This window comes from Bombus vosnesenskii, unplaced genomic scaffold (genome assembly GCF_011952255.1).
Source record: "Bombus vosnesenskii isolate JDL3184/JDL3185 unplaced genomic scaffold, Bvos_JDL3184-5_v1.1 scf7180000014645, whole genome shotgun sequence".
NCBI classification, from domain to species: Eukaryota; Metazoa; Arthropoda; class Insecta; order Hymenoptera; family Apidae; genus Bombus; species Bombus vosnesenskii.
This window is the reverse complement of record NW_022883572.1, coordinates 19,512-31,961: the sequence shown is the minus strand read 5'-3', so window position 1 is coordinate 31,961 and position 12,450 is coordinate 19,512. Positions and strand designations below refer to the sequence as shown.

The 12,450-nt window shown below is 36.7% G+C and overlaps 1 long non-coding RNA gene across 1 annotated transcript; it reads left to right on the top strand.

The window, feature by feature from the left end:
- Positions 1–2,969: 2,969 nt before the first annotated feature.
- LOC117240472 lies at positions 2,970–12,450 on the top strand. Its single transcript, XR_004494708.1, has 3 exons — positions 2,970–3,104; positions 11,949–12,063; positions 12,367–12,450. It is a non-coding gene; the product is annotated as an uncharacterized LOC117240472 (long non-coding RNA).

Here is a 12,450-nt window from a genome sequence, read left to right as displayed (position 1 = left end):
CTTACTTCAGCCAACTCTCATACTACGTTGAGTGCACTCGTTCTCGTCCGATCTCACATCATCGTCATTAGCATCTCGAGTATCTAATTACTACGGCTACTTGTCAAATTCTGTAATAATCATATTTGCACTAGTAAATATCTTCTCTATTACATAACAACAATGATTAATCCAAATGAAGATTCGTTACACTCACCTAACCCTAATCATAATGTGAACGCGACATATATATGCTCGAAATAATATATATATTAAATATAGATACAAGCATACAAATAAATTAAAATAAACGTTCCAGCAAGTGTTTTAAGGAGACTGTGATTTGCCAAAGTTGATCTATCTTCGAACAAAAGGAGTTAGCATGATTTAGCTCACGATTAAAGCAATATGTGTTGACCGGTGCAGAATAAATTGTTGGTTCTAAGACATCTTAAAGGGACATTAAGAGAAAATTGCTGGTTGACATTAGAAGAAGAAATAATACCGTCTACTATTTTATTTATAGATAAGATGTCAAACATTATTCTCTTAATTTTATATAAAATATAAAAAAGGATTTATATGTTTATGATACCAAACATACTTTTGCATGAATATAACGAAAACTAAGACCGAGCATTCGTATCTATAAGAAAATGTTGTTCAGAATCATGATCTCACGATATATTTCAAGGGCATCGAAATCGATGAGCAAGTAGCTCTTCGACAGGTTCACCTGCTCTAATAATGACATTTCATTAAATTTTTAAGACGTCGTATTAAGAAAACGAAAATTTGTTATGCCTATGAAGCGGAGATACACGTTCGCATAACACCGAAGTTATCTTTTTCAAAAAGCACTTTTTAGTTATGACTGATCAGAGAATATTTTCAATCGGAGAAAGGTTCATGCAAATTGAGCATTGAGCATGAGTCTGTACCATTCAGATTTCTATATAACATAACAATACTAAAAAATATGAAAGCAGAAGAACCGATTAAACACCGTATGAATTTGGACATTATTTTAGAAAATGAAAATCATCGAAATGTAGATAGAAGCGATATGCTTAATGAAATAAAAATATTTTGTGACATATACAGTAAAAATTTGTTGTATATAACAGCAATGCAATGTTCGAATATGACACATAAAATTAAGGATTTATTTTCCAATTTCATGTTACTTTAAGAATATTACTAATTATTCCAATCGCTTCTGCAGGGCGTGCTTTCTCTAGATTAAAATTAATTAAAAATTATATACATACTACTATGTCTCAGGGCAGACTATCTAATTGATTATTTAATTTGAATACGTTATGTGAAAATTGAAATTACGAAGATATAATTATTGATTTTGCACGAAACAAAGCGAGAATAATAAACTTTATGAAATAATTGTACCTCACTAAGTTTCAAAATAATAAACATTTCAGATACGGGTATTTTTGTTAATATGTACTCAATCATCGAGTCATTATTTTGTTATTATTATTACTAAAAACTTTATAATTAGAATAGGAATAAATTTTCGTCAAAGAAAGTTATGAGCTACAGAGGTACATGTCTTTTCTGTTTCTAATTTGTAATGCTATACATCTGTATAATAATATTATTTTGTCAGAGCGAGACTTTTAAATATAATGTATGTAAATATGTAATTTTAAAAATAAGATTTTGTTTAGAAAAACTGTTTGTTATAGGACTAGAAACATTCTCGAGGACGTAAGGTTCTAAACAAACGTTCTCCTTTCTTATTGAATGTCAGAGATAGGGATACCTGACACGAAATATCAAGGTCTAATATCGACAGTCAATAAGGAATAACGAATAAAATTTTATCAGCTATTAGATTTTCATACCTTATTCATTTTTCTTCCTTTAGGAAAGACATTTCTTCTTCCGTTTTTATTCAAAATTATTATTTGCAATTGATTTTTGAGAAAAACTTTCCATTAGTCTATTTGCAATAAAAAGATCCTTCCCTTATGAAACTTATGAATCGATTTGCAACTGACAACTAAATTGTAATGAAAGAACATAATGAACGATAAATCCAAATTCGTAATCTAGAATATTGTATAACTGTTACGTGTTTTAAATGTAGGTACACACACATGTAATATATTTTGCATATGCACACATTTATATATTTTATTTTATATACATTTACATATTTTAACATACTATTTACACATAAAATTTCGCATTATAATAATCGTTATATATAGTAATCGATATTAAAATAATTATTAAATATTTGTTTAATTAATCCTAAAATTGAAGTATAATTATGAAAATGTTAACAAAAGAATTACGTTTAGATTTCATAAGCATATCGCAAAGTGACCGATTTAACCAGCGATCGTACAGAGGTCCCACATGTAGTCCTGAAGTATAACCAATCAGCAAACAACGCTACCTCATCGTCGACATTATATCATGCTAGCGCATCATCATAGAGTTCAGTACTGTTTAATCTGTTGAGATAAATGTCATGTTGGTATGATCACTAGTTCCTACATGCGAAGTTGGTACGACTTCTAACGACGCCCTTTTGTTTTAGTTTCTGCCACGTGTTAATTATCTGAGAGTATCCGGTGTGTTCATATGGCTGTACATGGTGGTGAAATACAGAATATAAAAACTGAATCTGTGTGAATCAATTAAATATCGAACTCCAAAACCTATTTAATAACAGGGGTAGTGCAGTAACCGAAATGGAAATTATTCTACATGCAAAAGTAAGTCGTAATAACAAATACAGTTTTCTTCTTTTATATTTTTTGTATTTTTACTGCATTTTTGATTTTCATATACATAACCGTCTTTCATTAAAAGAAGAATTTAATTTCTGAAGGATTTTTCATACAAATTTGAATAATAACTGCTATTTTTGTTGTCTTATTTCAACCTTTGTCCTTGTTTGGGCTACTGTATCGCTTATTTCTTTTTAATGTTTGCATTGTTCATAGGCTGTACTAATTTTGTGTAAGTAATTTAGAAATATATGAGGTCTTGCAAATCAAATAATTTGATGTAGGAAATTCTTGATTTTCATAAAATAGTTCTGAACTGCTATGACTGCGTGGAAACGAAGAAGTTCGGAAATGAAATATAGAGTAAGTAAACTTCTTCGCAATCGTATGTTGAGAGAATACGGTACATGTTTCATTTCTCCTTTCGTATGATCTTCTTGTAGACTAATCATGTTTCTTCTAATAATCTTTTATTTCACGTATCTGATTGGCCACAATTTTTTAAGAATAAATTTTTATAAATTTCTTTTTTGTTAAAGTTATTTTTTCTTTTTTAATTTATCTTTTATTACAGACTGTCACATTTCAATAAGAAAAGTTCTATTTATTTAATATTATTTATGTTTATTTCTACATAGAATTATTTATGGCATATTTATACTTAGGCTAAGTCTTTAAATTTGTTGGTTACTGCAAAACAAACATAACAAAGTATTTAAGTTGTTCTTAGATTATTATAATTTGTGAATTTGTCTGAATTGCTATTCTTCTATGATAAAATGATCTTAGCTTAATGCTGCTTTTGCTTTTTAATAAAATTTGTCAGTCCTTGTAACTATTTTTCTTTGTCAGAAAAAAAAATCACCATCCTATTGTTGTTTTTTTAATGAATTTTGTTGTAAAATCTTAATATTATCCAATATATTTTTCTTACACATATTATACATTTTGTTTTCATCTGTTTTGTATTTTATGTTATTTTCTGCATTCACTGATTGTTCCTGTCTCCCAGCTACTCTAACTTTGATTATCCTTTTAGTTATTAATAACAGTTTCATATGCAAGAAACTTTAATTATTTTTTTCTATATTTTTAGCATATTTATATACTTCACTATAAGTAGATTATTCTATTCTTTCTTTCTTTTATCCAGCAAGTATTTGTGTTATTTCTTCTATTATTGTTCAGTTTAAATTTATTATTATTTCTGTACCATCGGCTTCGTAACTCTATTTGAGTTTATTATGTGTGTATTACTTTTTGCAATGTTTTCCTGTCTAATTATGTGTTCTCCCATGTTTGCCAGTTTTAACATGTAGTTTATGCCTCATTTTATTATTTTTTGTTCCAAGACTATTCTTATTGCTTTTAATCACATAATCTGGCATTACATGGTATTTCAGTATGTATAATATTCTTTTTAGGAAATGTGTTTGTATTTTATCTATTCTTGTTGAGTAGTGGAGAACCCATATTCTTATACCATATACCTACACTGTGTATGGTTGATTTTGTCTTTATGTCAGATTACCATTAAAGCATTAATTTCTGTCCATAACATGAATGTTTTCGCTATAATATAAGTTGGGTTATATATATTTTTCCACTCGTACAAAATACCAAAAGTTGCCTTTGCCAAATCAATTTATATATTGATCACTACTTGTGAAACAATTGATCACTAAACTCAAAACTGTTATTTTTCGTTCTCATATTCATTTTCATATTCATGAAATAACATTAGAGGATACAAACAATGACCAGAAAAGAGTGATGCCCTGAAACAAAGTTTAATCTATTTATGTTCAATTTCATTTTGGGTTCTTCTACTTTATCTCTTATTTACAACCTTTTTATAATAATAGTTTTTCCTCTCTTTTCTTCTTTTAATTTTGTCTGACTCTTCTATTACCTCACTTTTTTTTTGTTAGTTTGCTTCTTTCTTCTGCCCATTTTGCTTTGTTCATCTGCTCATTTTCTTTTCTTTTCTCCTACCTTTTTCTATATTCTGGTATCTTTCTATTATAATATAAAATCTCTCTTAATTAATGATAAATTTTTCTTACCTTCTTTAATTTGTCTTTCATATTCTTTGTTCCCTTTAACATTATATGTACTTTCTGTAGGATTTAAGGTTTGATTTAAAATCATTTCTTCATTTCCTTTTTTGTATAACTTATTTTCCTTGCTCCTACTTGTTATTTGTTTTTTTTCTTCTACTGCTATTTTACACTTTGTAATTTATTTTAGTGACCTTTCTCTTGTGTTTCTTTCTTATTGTTATGGTTATCGCTGCCCTCTCGAGCTTCTTTTATTTTGCTATAGTTTCCTAACGTCTGTCTTACTTTTTCTTGATTTTTTACTAAATTCACTGTCAGAATTTGTATTTTCTTGTTTTCCTTTTATTACACTCTATATTGTTTCCTTAATGTCAATGGCATGAATTTTGCAATTTGGCCAATTGTGGAAAGTTACAACTAAACATGAAAAGCAATTAAATAACTCCGGAAATCAATGTATCTGAAATTTTCTTTCAAACCTTACTTTTCATACCATATTTAAGTGTAATTGTGAAATCAATTTTAAGTTTTATATCCTTATTTTGCATTATACATCATATATATGTCGGATCACGATTCGAATTTTGGGCGCGCGACGACTCTTCATGTGGACTAGCCATCGTTTCACAAAGCCGAGATTTTATTTACACGTATATACAGGTCTATCACTAAGCTTAACAAATAATAAGTACAACTAATAATAAGTCTAACAAACACTAAGCCTAATGAATAATACGATCTACGAATAATTAAATTAAATAATACTATTAGCAATGTTTGAGTTCAAACGAATCCACGGTCACCGGGATAACTCCTTACTAAGCGAAACTAACTTAGACGCAAATGCGATCGTCGAAAATGCTCGATGTATCACTCTCCAAGGCAATCGCAAGAATGCCAGCCTCGTGGAGATTTTTCTCCCTGTACGATTGCATTTTGTTTTCTATACCCGTTTGGAAGCATCGAGAAGGTTCCAAACGCCGTTGCTAGGCACACTCGTTGGAAGCATCGAGAAAGTTCCAAACGCCGTTGCTAGGCAGTTTCTGCCTGGAGTTTTGATTACTAATACAATGTATGTCCCATTGCATCGGCACCTCTGGGGCAACATCACACGTGGCTAGGCCCGCTCTCGAGGCCGCATGCCGCCACAACCACATTTCTCGGAAAACACATACAACCACTCCAGACCTCCGTTAGGCAAAACGTCCATCCCGTGACCGTGGCTACGTTCGGCGACCAATTGTCACCTCGAACCCAATCTCGCTTATTACAAATCTTAAGCAATTACAACTATAATAAAATCTAGGCTAAGGTACTAGAGGATGTTCCCAAGATTTCCAAGGAAAGGCTTCGGCTTTCCTTTCATCTCCGACACGGCCATCCTGACTATCACACGTCCTCGGGTGTACCTTCGTCAACAAAACGAAAGGAAACAGGATTAGTATCATTGTGATTGGCATTCAAAGTGCCAGTTGCATTCTGCGTGCTTTCAGTCGGGTCGTAATGACATGACGGACCATTCTCGATTTCACACCCAAATGGGTCTCATCCTTCGAATCGCACATACTCTCAAAGTTCGTTACATAATCAGCCTCGTAACACAATCGCTGTCAACACTAGACCGCCTCCAGCCTCATGACATTGTCACTGTCGGTACTAGACCAGCTCCAGCTTCGTGACATCGTCGCTGTCGGTACTAGACCAGCTCCAAATCCGTGACATTGTCGCTGTCGGTACTAGACCAGCTCCAACCTCGTGACATTGTCGCTGTCGGTACTAAACCGGCTCCCAGCTTCATGACATCGTCACTTCCAGTGCCTGACCGCACTGAACTCCATCCCATGGCCGCACCTGGGCTCATATAATTCTACGATCCTCTGGGATCGGGGTACTCACATCGCCATGGTCACTGTCCTCGTCATCACAACAGACATCCAACTCCGCAGGAATGCAACTATCCGGCATTTTCCTTAACCTGTCATGACTGTACTTGTATGACCTTTCCCCATCCAGTGTTTTCAAGGTATATCGGTCTCCTTCCAGGACCTCCGATATTACAAACGGACCCCTGAATTTTGGATCCAATTTTGTCTGGTTCCTTTCTTCATTTCGGCGTAGTACCAAATCACCGGGATTAAACCTAACTACTTTAGCTTTGGTTTTATCGAATCTCTCTTTGTCATACCTAGCACTAGTTTCCATCTCTTTTATTGCCTGTTGTCTTACACTGGAGATATCTATTTCTTTTTCCTCAATGTTATCAGGTAGTAATAAGTCATACGGTCTTGCTGCTCTACCAATCAATAACTCTAAAGGACTCGATTTGGTTACGCGGTTGATGGTGCAATTCAAAGCCAATTGCATCTCCCCGATCGCGTCTTGCCATGAACGCCCGGTCGTTTCTACCGTTGTGAACATATTTTTTAACGTGCTCATAACACGTTCTACTTGCCCATTGGCCCTACTTGCACCGGTCGCGATCAAATGAACTTTGATTTGTTTGCTTGCACAGAATTCTTGAAATTCCCGGCCCGTGAAACATCTACCCTGATCTGCTATTACCCGACAGGGACTACCGAACAAAAACACGGCGGACTTAAGTGCCTTGATAACGCTAAGCGAATCCAATTTGCGTGTGTGATGTAAGTGCACGAATTTCGTAAAGGCATCGATCAAGACGACGACATACTCTTTTGAGTCATTCTTGCCACTCAGCTTGCCCGTTATGTCCATGTGCACCGTATGCCACGGTATGCCGGTCTTAGGTATAGGATGCAGTTCAGCCTGTATTTTACCTGAACTAGCCTTCGAAACTCTACAAGCATGGCAGTTCTCGACAAATTTGCGAACGTACTTCGCCATTCCCTCGAACCAATAATACTCATAGAGCTTCTCGAGCGTTTTATCCCATCCTAAGTGCATAATTGACTGATGCACATGGTTGATGACGGACCATCTAAAACCTCTCGGAACAATGGGTAAGCAAAGGGTTCTGCCCTTTCGTTGTATTTTACGGTAAAGTGTACCGGATCGCAGTTCGTAGGTATTCGCGATATCTTCCGCGAGCTCTTCGTTCTGTAATTTATTAACGATTTCGGAGATTTGCGGATCGCGACGTTGTTCCGCTAATAGCCAATCTTCGGAGATCTCGGCCAGATTAATCTCTTTCTCTGCGACCTTGTCTATCGTACGGCGATTCAAGTCTACGGGGTTTCGCGAAAAGAAATCTACGTGGGCCATTCGTTTACCCTCTCGATACATGATGTCAAAATCGAATGTTTGCAAATAAGCCCACCACCTATAAACCCGGTCGTTTAAGTTTACTTTGTTGCTGGAGGCTTTCAAGGAATTACAGTCGGTAACTACTAAGAATTTCCGTCCATGTAAGTAGTGTCGGAAATGCTTGACGGCGCTTACTACTGCTAGTGTCTCCAGTTCGTACGAATGATACCTAGATTCCGCGGGACTGGTCCTTTTACAATAATATTCGATGACTCTGTTTTCCTTTTCGACTTTGTGCATTAAAATAGCTCCATACCCCTCCGAACTAGCGTCGGTATGTAGCTCTATGGGACGATTGGGATCAAATATCATTAACACCGGCGCGTCGGTCAGAACGGAAATTATCTGTTGTCTTATCTTTTCGTGCCTGTCCGTCCAAGTTATGTGCTTGTTACTAGAAGTGAGTGCGTACAAGGGTTTCATCACTTGTGAAAATTTAGGAATAAATTTTCGGAAGTAAGAGGCCAAACCTATGAACTGCCTAAGCTGTGTGACAGTCGACGGTGCAGGTAAAGAATTCAAAGCTTGTATTTTTCCCGGGTTTGGACGAACTTCTCCGTTACGAATTACATATCCCAAATAAAGTACCGACGTTTTCAGAAAAGAACATTTAGCGAAATTGAAAGAAAATCCGGCGTTTACGAGAGTGTTTAGTACAGTGTGCAACCTTTCTAGAGCTTGATCTATTGAGTCGGCGATTATTAGAACGTCGTCCAAATAAACAACGACATACGAATAAGCGAGGTCGCCTAAGGCCTTGAAAATGGCTCTCTGGAAAACGGCTGGTGCATTTTTCAACCCAAACGGCATCGTCACGTATTCGTATTGACCGTCGGGGGTAACGAACGCAGTATATTCCGTCGAGTTAGGATGAATGGGGATCTGGTGAAATCCGCTAGCCATGTCCAGACTAATGAAGTATCTCGCACTCTGCAATCTCGCGATTTGGTCAGCAATAAGGGGTAAGGGATACCGATCCGCGACCGTATTTTTATTCAGCGCTCGAAAGTCTACACACAATCTGTCTGAGCCGTCCTTCTTCTTCACGAGTATCATAGGGCTCGCGAACGGCGAATTACTAGGTTTTACGATTTGTGCTTTCATTAATTCGTCTATTCTCTCGCGTACTATTCTTCGCTCTTCCTCGCTAAGCCTGTAAGGGCTTCTCTGCACAGTGACGTTGGGATCAATTAGCCGTATTTCCAACTGACCCGTATTGACGCGAGTACGCGGGAAACCCGTAATGAATGATTCTTTAAATTTTTCGAGAACAGAGATTAATCGATCTTTGTCGTTACCGATCACATCAGTGTCAACCTCGTTAATGTTGACCGCATCTTCCGCGACTTTACCACAAGCGTTAACGACCTTTGTTTTACAAATAACGAGGCTATTTTGCGTGATATTTACGTCGAATCCCTGGCTCAAAATCTCGCGACCAATCATGATATCGTATTTTAGGTAATCGTCGGCAAGGACATGAAAAACTATCTCCAATGTAAGACCGTTAATACAAACAGTGGACAAAATCTGAAGTGTACTCTTAATACAAGTATTCCCGATCCCTCGCATCACTACCACATCGGTTATTCTTTTACCCGAAAATTTCGAGGCTAGGGACTCTTTGATTAACGAACACTCGGCCCCAGAATCAAAGTAAAATGGATACGACTCACCCAGATGGCTTAATCTACCAGCCGGAGCTTCCACTACACAGGAGTCGATCTGGCGTTCGTCAATGGAATCGTAGTTTCTTTTCCGCGATGATGGGCAATTAGGCGCGATATGTCCCTCCTCGTGGCATTTGAAGCAGGTCACCTTCGACGATGCGGCTGGTCGTTTTTCCTTCGGGTTTCGTATATCCTGCTCCTTCCCCGTTTGTATTTGCAGGCGACACTCCGTTCTCCTATGTCCGAGAGCACCACAGCGGTAGCACTTAATCCGAGGAACTGATAGCCTGCTTCGTTTAGCTTCAGGTTCCGTTAGTGAATTTCTTGGCGAAAATGTCGGCTGATCGTTGTAAGGGAGAATCCTCATTTCATCATGAAATTGGTCCTCCGTCCTGATATTATTCGCGAGCGTTAGTCGCCGAAAGCGTCGATCTTGTGAACTCAGTATATAAAGGGCGAGGGCATTGATCACTTCGGGCATCGTTAGATCCTGCAACTTCATCTGCAGCATGGAGCGGAGGCGACTACCGTACGCTCCCGGGGATTCAGTCTCCGACGGTCGTTCTCTGGATATCCTTATTAACGCCGAAGCGGCTGTCTCTCTGCCACCAAAACGCGAAAGAAATTGTTCCTTAAACGTTGGCCAGGTAAGCTTTCCACCACGCACCATTTGTGAAAGCCAATGCGCAGCAGGACCCCTTAGGGCGCGATTTAGAGCGGAAAGTAACGCACTATCTTGCATCGGGTGGTCTTTCAAAATCAGATCGGTATGAGAGCACCACGCGGATGGATCGGCGTCCGCGCCTTCGGGGTCAAAACGTGGTAACGTTGCATCCTTAGATTCCGTACTCGGTCTTTGCTCCCCCGGTTTGTGCGCTAGCGTCTGAATTAACTCGCGCATAAGGACCATTTGCTCTTGCAGCACTTTAAACGGTTCTAATCCCACTTCTGATGTCGGATCACGATTCGAATTTTGGGCGCGCGACGACTCTTCATGTGGACTAGCCATCGTTTCACAAAGCCGAGATTTTATTTACACGTGTATACAGGTCTATCACTAAGCTTAACAAATAATAAGTACAACTAATAATAAGTCTAACAAACACTAAGCCTAATGAATAATACGATCTACGAATAATTAAATTAAATAATACTATTAACAATGTTTGAGTTCAAACGAATCCACGGTCACCGGGATAACTCCTTACTAAGCGAAACTAACTTAGACGCAAATGCGATCGTCGAAAATGCTCGATGTATCACTCTCCAAGGCAATCGCAAGAATGCCAGCCTCGTGGAGATTTTTCTCCCTGTACGATTGCATTTTGTTTTCTATACCCGTTTGGAAGCATCGAGAAGGTTCCAAACGCCGTTGCTAGGCACACTCGTTGGAAGCATCGAGAAAGTTCCAAACGCCGTTGCTAGGCAGTTTCTGCCTGGAGTTTTGATTACTAATACAATGTATGTCCCATTGCATCGGCACCTCCGAGGCAACATCACACGTGGCTAGGCCCGCTCTCGAGGCCGCATGCCGCCACAACCACATTTCTCGGAAAACACATACAACCACTCCAGACCTCCGTTAGATAAAACATCCATCCCGTGACCGTGGCTACGTTCAGCGACCTATTGTCACCTCGAACCCAATCTCGCTTATTACAAATCTTAAGCAATTACAACTATAATAAAATCTAGGCTAAGGTACTAGAGGATGTTCCCAAGATTTCCAAGGAAAGGCTTCGGCTTTCCTTTCATCTCCGACATATATATATATATATATATATATATATAATTCTTTGTATCATAATAATATAAGGAAATGACATTTTGATAAATAAACTAAGGAAAATGACTACTATTTTTGATATTTATATATGAATATATATTATTTTGTCATGAAATTCAATGCACACCTCAATTTAAACAAAAAAAGAAAAGGATGTAGAATTTGTTACAAAAGCGGAAATTTTTCACATTTATGCTCCAGGCATGAAACCCATGATATTTTCTCTTCACTTTTTAATTATATTTCCAATTATTTCGATTTTTCTAAATGCCCTTTCACGCATTTTTGCACACGCTATCTTTCCCTTGTTACTATTTCTGTTAGAATGTTAAATTATCTGTTAAAATATTACATTGCCTGTTAAAATTTAAAAAATTGAAAAAAAAGTCTGTTAAAATTCATTTTTTAGGAAATTTGAAGAGTTCTCGTTGCCAGAAATTTAAGGTGAATGGATTTTGTGATATTCAGGCAAACTGACTTCCGAGTAAGATAAAACTTCATAAATTCTTTCCTATGGTGCTTTGGTAAGTTCGTTTCTTTATTCGCTTTTAATTATGGAATGCATTATACCATTTAAAGAAGGTGATAAACTCCATGTATGCGTTATGTTTTCTATGCGTTATTTAAAATTACAAATGAAAAGAATACGTTTCATTTTTGTTTTGTTATATACATATTTGTATTAATGGGATCATAATTCTTGGGATCATACGATACCAATATTCTGTTTTGAGTGAGCCCGAAAAGAAAACAGTTTACCTCACGACGTTTATGAGGTTCAAATTCTGAAGGTAGGTCTCTTTTATCTTTTCTTGTGGTTCTTACAGCTGAGACCTTTGGATTTTAACTCGTAAACAAGTTCGCTTAATGTGCGATTTATAAATATTTACATAGAACTGTCCAGTCAATAA